Genomic DNA, 14,369 nt, shown 5'->3' on the forward strand with positions numbered 1-14,369 from the left:
ATTTTGTAATTCATACATTTTCTGTAATAGCATATAGAATAGTATCAAATCAGGCCTCTGGACCAGACATTATTTTAAGATCCTTCTAGTTTTGTGGTTCTTTAGGGGGACAAGTAAAGTTTTGCCTTGGAACCTCTAAAACCTGTATTTAAATAAATGTGAAATTATGAATGAAATATGTTCAATGTAAAGTGATCATCTTCAAGAACAGGAGTACTGGGATGAGCATGTTACCTGCAGTAAAACTGATTTATGCTGGGAAAGGCTCATATTTTCCAAAAGGGCAGGCATGGCAAATATTGCATCATAGCAAGTCCTTTAAGAATTATATATTATAGGGGCGCCTGGGTGGCTCAGTCGGTTGGGCGGCCGACTTCAGCTCAGGTCACGATCTCGCGGTCCGTGAGTTCGAGCCCCGCATCGGGCTCTGGGCTGATGGCTCAGAGCCTGGAGCCTGCTTCCGATTCTGTGTCTCCCTCTCTCTCTGCCCCTCCCCCGTTCATGCTCTGTCTCTCTCTGTCTCAAAAATAAATTTAAAAAAAAGTTAAAAAAAAAAAGAATTATATATTATAATATCTTCTGGCCCAGAGCAGTTTAAAAGATAAGCGTATAAGAAATATTTCATATATTATCTTTAAAACCTTAACTAAAATATATCTTGGATATTAGTGTTTCAAACTTTAATATCTGTAGATAAATCTCAGTTAATACTTTCATAGTGCAGTTGTTGTGTCCAATATAGTATCTTCACTAGATCTGATTATTAAAGCTTCAAGTATAGCATGTAGAACCTATCATCTGGTGTAAGTATTCCTATGTATTCTAAGTTTTTAAAAAAACATAACTAATTTGAATTCACATGAAACATATCCATTCATAAATTCAACCCAAGGCTAAATGAACTCTTCTGCTCTTTGGTATAAGGAGAGAATTAGACTATGGAGTTCTGCAGAATATCATATTGGTCTATTACGTTGGTGACAGGGATCATGGGACAGGATGAGCAAGAAGTGGGCTAGTTCTTTGAAAGTTTTAGTAATACAATGTTTTCCAAAGGGCAAGAAATACATTCAATGATGTTTCAAAAATCTAACAGTTTCAGTGTAGTTTGTCTGGGACAATGATCAGGAGCATACTAAAATATCCCTTCCAGGATATAAAAATTATTATTGCATTTAATTCTCTTACTTCAAAGAAAGAAGTACAGTGCCTGGTAATAGTGTTTGTATTTTGGAGTTAACAAATTCTGCATCTAAAAATGTTACTCTGAACTATATATAGGGTGCAATGAAAAGCTGCCACTTGTGAGTTTCACCTAGAGCAAGAAAAGATTCTGTTGTAGGTCTACAGTATCGCTGGTCACATATTTTTGTAAATTAGCATGAAATTTGATGAGAGCACACCAGGAATCCTTCAAAATACGTGAGGATAGGTAACAATATCTTACTTATATCAGAATATATTACTTATACTTATATATGACTCTATTCCAAATAAAATAACCCAATAAATCTTAACTAAACTAACCTTATCAAACCAAAACTTTAAACCTAAACCCCAAGTTACTTCCTCTTAGCCAGATCCTCAAAGTCTCCTAATATTTCACACTATTTAACACTGAGAAAAGTGTGATGGGGAGGAGGTCAGAATGAAACAAGTCAGAAATTAAAATATCTGACTTTTGGAAAAGTCAGTAAAATATGTGTTTTAAAACACATTACTAGCACCCTTTCTGAGGCCTCAGATGACATCCATGCAAGTTAAGGGCTTTGAGGGTTAAACTTCATTAGCTTCCCAGTAAGTCCACCTCTGTCATTGCTCTTTATTATTTAAAGCAATCTATTATCCTCAGAAATTATTTGGTTTGTTGTTTAAAGAAAAGAAAAAAAAAAGAAACATGACCTTGAGAAATGTTCTTCTTTATTAGATCCACAAATAATAAATTACAGTTCTCATTCTCAAATCAATACTTTAATTAACTTTAATTTTCATCCATTAATAATGCAGTTTGAGGCAGAGTCCTTACTAGTTTTCCAGCAATGTATATTATATATTTATTAGTTTGGCATTTTATTTTGTTTAATTTGGCCCATCATCAGAAGTACAAATTAATCAAATTTTAACAGGGCAAACAATTCATACAGAATAAACGTCATAAGCAAATAAATCCTCAAAATAAGTTAACAGAGAACTAATGAAAATTTATCACAAACTGATATCCAATGCATAACACTGAGAAATATCAAATGGAATAAATACATGCCAACTTTTTTGACCACAATAAGGAAATAACTAATGAAGTAACATAGATAATAGCCTACATAACAGAGCATTCCAAACATGCTAATATAAGAAGTTCACAGTAACTTCCAAATCTATTTGAATGCACAATTGGTATAGTACTTTACCAAAGTAGTAATAAGTAAGATGACTATCACTCTGCATTTGAGGTAACTACTATCTTCTGCATTCTAATAACTTAAAGGCACAATAGAAAGCAGATATTTTGGTGCACTAAACTTAGAACCAGTCTTATATGTAGAAGATATAAATACCCAAATTTATATCCCACCAGTCTCAGTCAACTAGAGCCCACAATCATGACTACCCGTCAGTAATTTGGAAGAATGGCATATAAAAAAAGCATACTGACTAACAAACTCAAGACACAAACAAGCAAGCAAAACAAAGATAATCTGGCAAAAAAATATATCCTTATAGTAGTTGAAGGACATAATTTCTTCACCATTGGCTAACTGACTTATGTATTCTACTCTACAATAGATAGATGAAATTTCAGAAGATGGCATGATATATTTCTGTATTTTTCATGCTTTTATGTAAATCTCTATGAACTATTTTGGATCCAATTGTCAAGAAAAGTATACTGTCTCTGAAAGGTTGGTAGGCTTTATTTTTATGGACAATTTAAATTTTATATAGGATTATGTTTCGTTTGTCTCTTAAACCTGGAGAAACAACATTAAGTTTATGGACTAATTTTAGTAAACTATTTTCATAATTTCCTGGGTTAGAACAATAACTTCCCAATATTCTTCCCTGCAGCTGCGTTTCCTTATTTAGAAACTGTTTCTTGTAACTACTCTACATCCCTGACATCTGCACCTCCATTGGTAAGAGTTCTGAGGAATGCCAGAATTCCAGGTTATCTAAGTAAAAATATCTCCTAATATTCACAGTCATTCATGAATTTGAAGATGATCAACACTAATTACTTTCCAGTGAATGCTGTCCAGATCACCATTTAAAGACCTAGTCACTGATTTCTGAATTTGCTTGGAGTGTTGCCTGTTCACCTATCACAGTCAAATCTTTCTTCATCAGTTGTGCCAAGTTGAAGGGGACTTGCTCTACCTAACATCTGGCTCTCATCCTAAGGGCAACCACCTCCAAAAACTGGCCAATGAGAGAGTGCAGAAGTCTATCTCCACCTTTACATATATATAGGGTATCTCTGAAGGGTCATCTCAGCTCCAAAATCCTTGTAAAACTGGCTGATTCCTCAGTCACGGCTGAGTTCCAGTTTAGTTGTTCTCTAATCCTGTTGCTTTAATCCCTTGAGAAATAGTGATCTCAACAACATTCATCTACAAAATCCCTGCAAGCAAATCTCTATTTCCTGGGGTATAAGACTTAAATCTGTTGATACTGGACATGATCCTAGGAAGCTGATTCTAAAATGAGATTTTGAAGCAGGATAAATTCCCAGCTTCATATACTATTGAAGGACCCCACCATTGATCAAATTTCAGTAGTAATTCCCTTGGCATACTGTAAAGATGTAATTTTTAAAAATTGTTCCATTGATGAATCAAGATGAAATACATGTAGAAGGGAATGTGTGTACAGGTACATTTCAAGCCTTTGGGAAGTTCAATAAAAGCAAGAATAGTAAAGATTATGGAATTGATGAAAATTGCTGTATGTTATTGATTCAATGAAGAAACAATAAAATGTTATGAATGGTTAATAAGTGATCAAGTTTTATTAGCGTAGCTTGGAAGGGTCTTGTTCTATAGCAATTGGCCCAGAAGAATTTGATTATCAGGGTAGTGGAGCGCCAGTAAAAGTTGAATTCTCAACCCCAGAAAATTTGTTATGCGAAGAACAAAAACTTAAACTAGGAAATGTTTGGATTCTCAAAATTTATATGGGCACATATAAATTCATGCACTTAAAAACCTTCAATTTGCAAATTTGTCAAAACACTTAGGGTCTACAAAAGTAATTCGGTCTTCCTTATTTAAGATAGCAAACTCCTTGCTTGAAGACCATACAGAAGCCCCTTTCTTAAGAGAAAACACATGACTTCTTAGGATAATACCATTCCCTCTTGGGCATCAGGCTAATAACTGAAGTCATGTCACAATATAACCTTGCTGAGAAAGGGATAGATCTCTTAAGTTTGTAAGGGGAATTCCACACCAAAAGAACTATCGGCCCTGACATATATCAGAACTTAAAACTCTGAGTTAAGAGGAGTCTGGATCTCCACATGGAAGGATAGTACAACATCATAGCAAGAGTATATAATAATGGTTAATCCAGTTCTTCCTCAAAGGGGCCTACAGCTATTTGACAATTTAACCATTATCCACAAAAGAAGATTACCCAAACATTGCAAAACATTTTATTTTTTTTTTTAATTTTTTTAACGTTTATTTATTTTTGAGACAGAGAGAGACAGAGCATGAACGGGGGAGGGTCAGAGAGAGAGGGAGACACAGAATCTGAAACAGGCTCCAGGCTCTGAGCAGTCAGCACAGAGCCTACACGGGGCTCGAACTCACGGACTGCGAGATCATGACCTGAGCCGAAGTCGGACGCTCAACCGACTGAGCCACCCAGGCGCCCCATGCAAAACATTTTAGATGCAGGACCTCAGTTGACAATTACCTGAAGAAATGAATTGTCATTATCCCCATTAAGATCACAGAGGGCATTATCAAAGGAATGTAATAAATTAGGGCCATGCAATAAATGAAGGCTTTGACCAGGCATGGTTCACAGTGGTCTACAGAACTACTTGATGATGATTTCACTGCTATCCAAATGTTTAACACTTGGTGGTTTGTATTCTTGTTCATTTGCAGAATCCTCACACTGTTTCCTTGATATGTGAGGTAAGACATCTTTTAGAAAAAACCAGCACAAGCTGCAAAAACTCTTTCCACAAAGATAACACATCAAGATCAATATAATATCTGGACAAGAATGATAGAGACTATGGCCACTTTTTAGATCTAAAGGATGCTAAAATTGTAGTCTCATTATCAACCCATTCATAAGTCTGGTATCTAGAAAAACCAGATCTATCCCAGCAGATGAAAGTGTGCTATCGCAAACTCAAACAAAGAGTAGCTTCATTTGCAGTACCTGATCCAGTTATGTTATATCTCCTAGAGAATATTAAGACAGATTCCTGTAGTTTGTATACAGCCATTAATTGGCACTGCAGTAAATCACTGCAGTCAAGTGATTGAGAAGAAAAACAAGCAGTATGCATTTATATGGTGTATTAATTTTCTGGAGCTGCTTTATGAAATTACTACAAACTAGGTGCCTTAAAACAACAGAAATATATTCTCTCATAGTCCTGGAAAACAGAATCCTGAAATTCATGTGTCAGCAGGGTTGGATTTTCAGAAAACTCTGAGGGAGAATCAATGCTATGCCTTTGTCCTAGCTTGTGGTGGCTACTGCAATGCTTTGCATTCCTTGGCTTGTAGATGCAAGTACTGTATCTTCACATGGAGTTCTCATGTGTCTCTGTTTTCTGTTGTTTTATAAGCACAGAAATAATTCCATTAGTTCCCACCCTAATGCAGTTATGACCTCATTTTAACTTACTAATTATACTTACAAAGATTTTATTTCCAAATAAAATAACATTCTGATGTTCTGAGTAGACATGGAATTTAAGAAGATATTATTCAACCTAGTACACATAGTATTGTCCACAAAACACATTTACAGTCCTACCTTCCATAAAAATCTAGTACTAGAGCAATTCAACCACTTACACATCCTACATAAATCACTTTGTTTGACTATATTGATGACATAATTGCTGGATGATGACATCTTGTATAAGCAAGAAGTAACAAGTATATTGGAGTCTATTATAATACACATGTTCCTCATAGGGTGGAGACTAAGCTCTATAAAGTTTCCTGGAGGTGTCTACTACTCCAATTATTTTCTTTTTAAGTTTTAGTCATGTGAGTAATGGGGAATGTAGGAACATTGTGTGCAAAGAAAAACAACAACAAATTTTAATTATTGCATTTCTCATTCCCCACAATAAGATACAATAAAATGCCATCTTGAACTCTTTAGGTTTTGTAGGTGGCACATGCTACTAAATACAAAAATCATATGAAACTTGTGGCAAGACAAAATAGGAGAATCAAAAGGGAGGGTCCTAAAATTGTGAAGAAGCAAAAAGATATTCCTAGTTCAAAACTCAAATTTGATAGGACCCTGATTGCGATGGAAAATTTGATCATGGGATATCAAGTATCCATATTGTCAGAGATACTTCTAGACAACAAATGAAAATTCCAATCAACTGAACTCTTATTCATTATAAGTATGGTATATATATGACAAGGCATAGGGCTGAGAGGTACAAGTAAGCTTCATGAGGAGGTGGTCTAGACCCCAAAGTTATCCATTATTAATGCAATAATACCTTCCTATTAGCTAAACTCAATAGTCAGATGAATGTTCCCTTATCTCTATTTGACAGAAGAGGAAAAAGTCACACTTTAATTCAAGGAAGGATTGGCTCATTTAGTAAGTATAAGGTAAAAATGGATTGTTTCTGGGCTACAGTTCCATACAGAAATGGACCTGACAAATAATAATTGGGCAAAATATTCCCAATGTGTAGAACACTGGGAGCTGCACCTACACATACCTACATTGTTCCAAGGTCAGAATACACATAAACACATGAGAAGTGGGAAATAAATTCATTGTTTGGTTAAGGTTCAAGAAGAAAAATTATGGAAGGTATCAGAGACAAAATCGGGGAAAGACAAATGTGGATAGATCAATGGTAAGAGACATGAATTATGATGATCTTTGGAAGGCATGGAATACCCATCAGAAAACATTACCATCAAAAACACTGCTAAACAGAGGGACCTTGGGAAGATGGAGGACTAGGAAGACCCTAAGTTCATCCTATCCCATGTTTACAACTAGGTATTACTCACATCTGTGTGAATAGACCTGAGAAACAGGCAGAACAAACTTCAAAAATAAATGTAGAGAAGAAGCTCTATCTGAGAGTTTAGAAAGGGAAGGAATGGTGGTCTATAGCTGTCCCCAGGAGGGAGGGATCTGTGGATATGGAGAGGGGAAAGAATTGGTTCCGCACCCCAGAGAGCCCACACAGGGAAGATGAGTTCCCCATAATATCCAGCTTTGAAAACCAGAAGGACTGAATTACCTGAGTTTGTATAACTAGCAGGAAGCAGAATCAGAAACTTTAAAAGTCAGCTAACTCAGCACTGGGCAAAGCAGGAGGGTGAGTGATAGGGGCATCCCGCTCTTAAAGAGACAGCAGCCCACAGAAAGGCAGCACAGAAGAGACTGTTTGCATAATGCCTAGAGCAAACAGGAAGATTTGTTTGTACTGATTTTAGAGCTCCTTGGGGGTATTTCTCCAGGAAAAAAAGAGCTGGCAGGCACCCTTTTCTACCCCACCCATACAACTAGGCATAAACACGGGGCAGGCTGTGCAGGGCACTTGCTACTTAACCAGCTGGCAGAGTGCCCTGCATGTGCATTCTCCTGAGGACTTGCACACTTCTAGCTTAGTGGCCTTGGTCCTGAGCTCAACCCAAATTCTTGTGCCCCTGATCTACTCTCCCCCCTCCTTATGCCATGCCCCCTGGGCTGCCAAGCTTGCAATAATCCTGCCTAAGACTAGCTGTTCAGCACAAATTTTGTTAACACCATGGCTCCCCCCACCCCTGCCATCCTCCAGTCACACCCCCTAAAAACCTGTCTGCTTGGTTTCACTAACAACACAGAGAACAAGCACAGCCCACAACAGGCAGACAGTCAGTATGGACCTCTGAACCAAAAGAAAAAGCAGTTCAGACACATAAGCATGACACAAGCAATACACAGGAGACTTCCCCTGAAGTGCCAGATTCTGGTCAAAACGGGACACTGCATGCAGGTCACTACAGGACCTCTTCTTCCTAAAGACACTGTTTTCAAGAGCAGAGGATATAGCTGACTTTCCTAACACACAGAAGCAGACACAGAGACGTAGACAAAATGAGGAGACAGAGGATTATGTTCCAAATGAAAGAATAGGACAAAATCACTGCAGGGGATCTAAGCAAAACAGAAATAAATAGTATGCTTGACAGAGAATTTAAAATAATGACTTGACTCAGAAAGGGTGGAGGACATCAGCGAAGCCCTTGACAAAGAAATGAAAACATAACATATCACAGATGAAGAATTCAAGAAATAAAATTAAAAAACACAACAGATGAAATAAATAGTGGGCTAACAACCTAGAGGAAAGAGTAGTAGAAACCAATAAAGCTGAACAGGTGAGAGACAAATACTGCATGATGAGAATAGACTTAGAGAACTCAGCAACACCATCAAGTGTAATGACATTTGCATTATAGGGATCCCATAAGGAGAAGAGAGAGAAAAGGGGGGTAGAAAATGTATTTGAAGAACTAATACCTGAAAACTTCCCAAATCTTGGGAGGAAAACAAGAGATTGAGATTCAGAAGGCAAGGAGATCCCCCAACAAATTCAACCTAAGGAAATCCACACCAAGACACATAGTAATTTAAATGGCAAAAAGTGATAAAGAAATAATTTTAAAGGTTGAAAGAGAAAAATAAAAGGCAATTATATACAAAGGAAACCCCATAAGGCTATCAGTTGATTTTTTAACAGAAACTTTGCAGGCCACATGGAGTGGCATGATACACTCAAAATTCAGGAAGGGTAAAATCTGCAGCCAAGAATACCCAGCAATGTTACCATTCAGAATAGAAGGAGAGATAAAGTGTTTCCCAGACAAACAAAGGTTAAAAGAATTCATGACCACTAAGTCAGTCTTACAAAAAAATTAAGGGGGACTCTGTGACTGGAAAACAAAAAGCATAGGTAAGAGTAAGAAAAATAGAAAGCACAAAAGCCAAAAAAAATTTATAACTTTGAAAATCAGCCAGGAGAAGCACAAAATAAAAGAATGTAAAATATGTAAGATATGATACCAATTATCTGAAAAATGGAGGGGAGAGGAGTTAAGAATGAGTATCAAAATTTGTTAATTTTGCATAGACTGCATAGACTACCATATGAAGAAGATGTTGTGTATAAACTTAATGGTAACCACAAATCAAAACCCAATAATAGATATGCAAAAAATAAAGAGTAAGAAATCCAAGTCCATCATTCAAGAAAACCACCAGACCCTGAAAGAGATAAAAAGAAGGAAGGTTCAGAGAAAAACTACAAAAACAACCACAAAGCAAGTAACACAATGGCAATGAATTGGTATCTATTAATAAATTCTTTGAATATAAATGGACTGGGGCACATGGGTGGCTCAGTTAGTTAAGTGTCCAACTGTGGCTCAGGTCATGATCTCACAGTTCATGGGTTTGAACCCCACACTGGGTTCTGTGTTGACAGCTGAGAGCCTGGAGCCTGCTTCAGATTCTATGTCTCCCTCTCTCTCTGCCCCTCCCCTGATTGTGCTGCCTCTCTCTCAAAAATTAAAAAAATAAATAAATAAAACTTATTTGAATGTAAATGGACTAAGCTGTTATCAAAAGACATAGGGTGACAGAGTGAATTAAAAAAAAAAGCAAGACACATCTGTATACTGTCTACAGGAGATGCATTTCAAACCAAAGCCACATGCAGATAGAAAGTAAGGGGATGAGGGGCGCCTGGGTGGCTCAGTTGGTTGCATGTCAGACTTCGGTTCAGGTCATGATCTTACAGCTGGTGAGTTCGAGCCCCATGTCAGGCTCTGTGCTGACAGCTTGGAGCCTGGAGCCTGCTTCAGATTCTGTGCCTCCCTCTCTCTCTGCCCCAATCCACTCGCATTCTGTCTCAGTCTCTCTCAAAAATAAACATTTAAAAAAGTAAAAAAAAAAAGTAAGTAAGGGGATGGAGAAACATATATTGTGCAAATGTGTATCAAAAAAAAGATGGAGTAGCAATATTTATATCAAACAGAATAGACTCTAAAATAAAGTGTGTAAAAGAAGACAAAAAAAGACACTATATAATAATAAAGTGAGAATCTAACAGTAAGATATAAAAATTGTAAATATTTATGCACCCAACATTAGAGCATCCAAATACATAAAACAATTCATAACATACAAAAAGGAACCGATAGTAATACAATAATAGTTGGGGACTTAAAACCCCCTTTACATAATGGACAGATCATCTAAACAGAAAATCAACAAGGAAAGAGTGGCTTTGAAAGAATTACTGATCCAGATGAATTTAGCAGATATATTCAGAACATTCCATTCTAAAAGAGCAGAATATATATTTTTTTCAAGTGTACATGAAACATTCTCCAGAATAGATCACACAGGAGGCACAAAACAAGCCTCAACAAATTCAAAAGGATCAAAGTGATACCATGCATCTTTTCTCACCACAATACTTTGAAACTAAAAATTAACCACAAGAAAAATATGGAAATAACACAAATACATGAAGGATAAATAACATGCTACTATACAAATAATGGATCAACTAAGAAAACAAAGAAGATATTAAAAACTACATGAAAACAAATGAAAATGAAAACATGATGGACAAAAACTTTGGGATGCAGCAAAAACTGTTCTAAGAGGGAAGTTTGCAGTAATGAAAATCTCAAATAATCAACCTAACCTTAGGAGTTAGAAAAAGAGGAACAAACAAAACCCAAAACTAGCAGAAGGCAAGAAATAATAAAGACTAGAATAGAAATAACTGTTACATAAAGTAAATATATATATATATATATATATATATATATATATATATATAACAGATCAATGAAACCAGGAGCTGGTTCTTTGAAAAGATAAACAGAATTTATAAACTTCTAGCTGTACTCACCAAAGTAAAAATAAAATAAAATAAAATAAAATAAAATAAAATAAAATAAAGAGAGAGAGAAGAGAAAGAGAGAAATGTTTCATATAAACAAAATCACCAGTAAATGAGGCGAAATAACAATTGACACCACAGGAATACAAACAAGTGTAAGAGAATATTGTGAAAAACCATAAGCTGATAAATTAGACAATCTAGAAGAAATGGGTACATTCCTGGAAACATATAAATTACCAAAACTGAAGCAGGAAGAAATGGAAACTTTGAATAGACCAATTACCAGCAATGAAATTGAATAAATAATCCAAAAAAACTCCCAAGAAACAAAAGCTCAAGAATAGACAGTTTCACAGGTAAATTATACCAACATTTAAAGAGTTAGTACCTATTCTTCTCAAACTATTCCAAACAATAGACGAAGAAGGAAAAGTTCCAAAATCATTTTATGAGGCTAGTATCAACCAGATACCAAAACCAGATAAAGACACAAAATAAGGAGAACTATAGGCCAATATCTCTGATAAACATATATATAAAAATTCTCAGCAAATACTAGCAAATTTAATCCAACAATACATTAACAAAACCATTCACCACCATCAAGTGAGATTTATTCCTGTATTGCAAGGTGGTTCAATATTCGCAAATCAATATGACACATAACATCTATAAGAGAAAGGGTAAAAACCATGTGATTATTTCAATAGACGAAGAGAAAGCATCTGACAAAGTACAGAATCAATTCATGATAAAACCCTCAATATTTTATTTAGAGGAAACACCTCACATAATAAAGGCCATATATGAAAAACCTACAGCTAACCTCCTGCTCAATGGGGGGAAACTGAGAGCCTTTCATCTAAGTCAGGAACAAGACAGGGATGTCCACACTCACCACTTTTATTTAACATAGTGCTGGAAGTCCTAGACACAACAATTAGACAACAAAAATAAATAAAAGGCATCCAAATTAGTAAGAAGTAAAACTTTTGACAATTTGCAGATAACATGATACTATATATAGAAAACTTTAAAGAATCCACCAAAAAAAAAAACTACTAGAACTGAAAAATGAATTCAGTTAAGTCACAGGATATAAAATCAATGTGCAGAAATCTGTTCCATTTCTGTATAATAATAATGAAGCAAAGAGCAAGAGATTAGCAAAACAATACCATTTACTATTCCACCCAAAATAAGATACCTAGGAAGAAATCTAATGAAAGAGGTGAAAGACTCATACTCTGAAAACTATAAAATAGTGATAAAAGAAATTGAAAATAACACAAAGAAATGGAAAGACGTTCCATGCTCATGGTTTATAAGGCCAAATACTGTTAAAATGTCTATACTTCTGAAATATATCTACAGATTTAATGCAATTTCTATCAAAATACCAACATCATTTTTCACAGAACTAGAAAAAGTGTTACTAGAATTTGAAACCACAAGAGATCCCAAATAGCTAAATCAATATTGAATAAGTAAAGCAAAGCTGGACATAATACAGTTCAATATTTCAAATTATATTACAAAGCTGTATTAATCACAACAGCATGGTATTGGCACAAGAATAGACACATGGATCAATAGAATGAATAGAAAATCTATAAACACACCTACAATATATAGTCAATTAATCTTGGATGAAGCAGGAAAGAATATCCAATGGGAAAAGATAGTCTCTTCAACAAATGGTGCTGGCAAAACTGGACTGCTATATGAAAAATAATGAACCTGGACCACTTTCTGACATCAAACACAAAAATAAACTCAAAATGGATTAAACATGCAAATATGAGACCCGAAACCCTAAAAATCCTAGAAGAGGATGCAATGTAATCTCTCTCACATTGAAAGTAGCAACATTTTTCTAGATATGACTCCTGAAGCAAGGGAACCTAAAGCAACAAAAAAATGATGGAATACACCAAAATACACCAAAAGTTTCTGCACAGTAAAGGAAACAATCAATAAAACTAAAAGGCAACCTATTGAATGGAAGAAGATTCCTATTGAATGGAAGATTGCATATGAAATATCTGATAAGGGGTTAGTATCCAAAATATATAAAGAATTTAAACTAATCAATACCCCAATATAAATAATACAAATAAAAATGTACAGAAGATATGAACAGACATTTCTCCAAAGAAGACATTCAGGTGTCCAATAGACACATGAAATGATTCTCAATATCACTCATCATCAGCAAAATGCAAATTAAAACTACAATGATATGTCGCGTCACACCTGTCACCATGGCTAAACTAAAAAAAAATAAAAACCAAACAAACAAACAAAAAACAAAAAAAAATACAAGAAATGAGGATGTGGAGAAAAAGGAACCTTTGTGAATTGTTGGTGGGAATGCAAACTGGTGCAGCCACTCTGGAAAGCGGATGGATATTCCTCAAAAAATTAAAAATAGAACTACCTTCCCATTCAGTAATTGCACTACTGGGTATTTACTCCCAAAATATAAAAAGACTAATTCAAACAGATACATGCATCCCTATCTTTATTGCAGCATTTTTTACAATAATAGCCAAACTATGGAAGGAGTCCAAGTGTCCATTGATAAATGGATAGATAAAGAAGAGGTGGCATATATATCCAATGGAATCATATTCATCCATAGAAAAATGATGAAATTTTGCTATTTGTAATGACATGGATTGAGCTATAGAATATAATGCTAAGTGAAATAAGTCCGAGAAAGACAAATAGCACATGATTTCATTCACCTGTGGAATTTAAGAAGCAAAACAAAGGAACAAAGGGACGAAATTAGAAAGAAAGAGACAAACCAAGAAACAAACTCTTAACTATAGAGAACAAAGTGATGGTTACCAAAGGGGAGATTGGTGGGAGAATGGATGAAATAGGTGATGGGAATCAAGGAGCGCACTTTTCCTGATGAGCACTGCCTGTTGTATGGAAGTGCTGAATCACTATACTGTACACTTGAATCTAATATAACAATGTGTATTAACCATATTGGAATTAGAATAAAAAGTCATTTTAAAAAATCATTGGAAGATCAAGGATACAGACTCCTAATGCTGAAAAAATGAGTTCATTAAGAGAGTACCAAAGTGGCAAGAAATGGAGGGTGTACATAGGCCTCGACAGCATGGGCTCTCACTCTCCAAGGTTGATCTAGGTACTGCGGCTGCTGCTGAATCTCCATCCAAACTGGCAGAAGTCAATGCTCATAAAA

Source organism: Prionailurus viverrinus, chromosome D1 (assembly GCF_022837055.1).
Source record: "Prionailurus viverrinus isolate Anna chromosome D1, UM_Priviv_1.0, whole genome shotgun sequence".
NCBI lineage: Eukaryota > Metazoa > Chordata > Mammalia > Carnivora > Felidae > Prionailurus > Prionailurus viverrinus.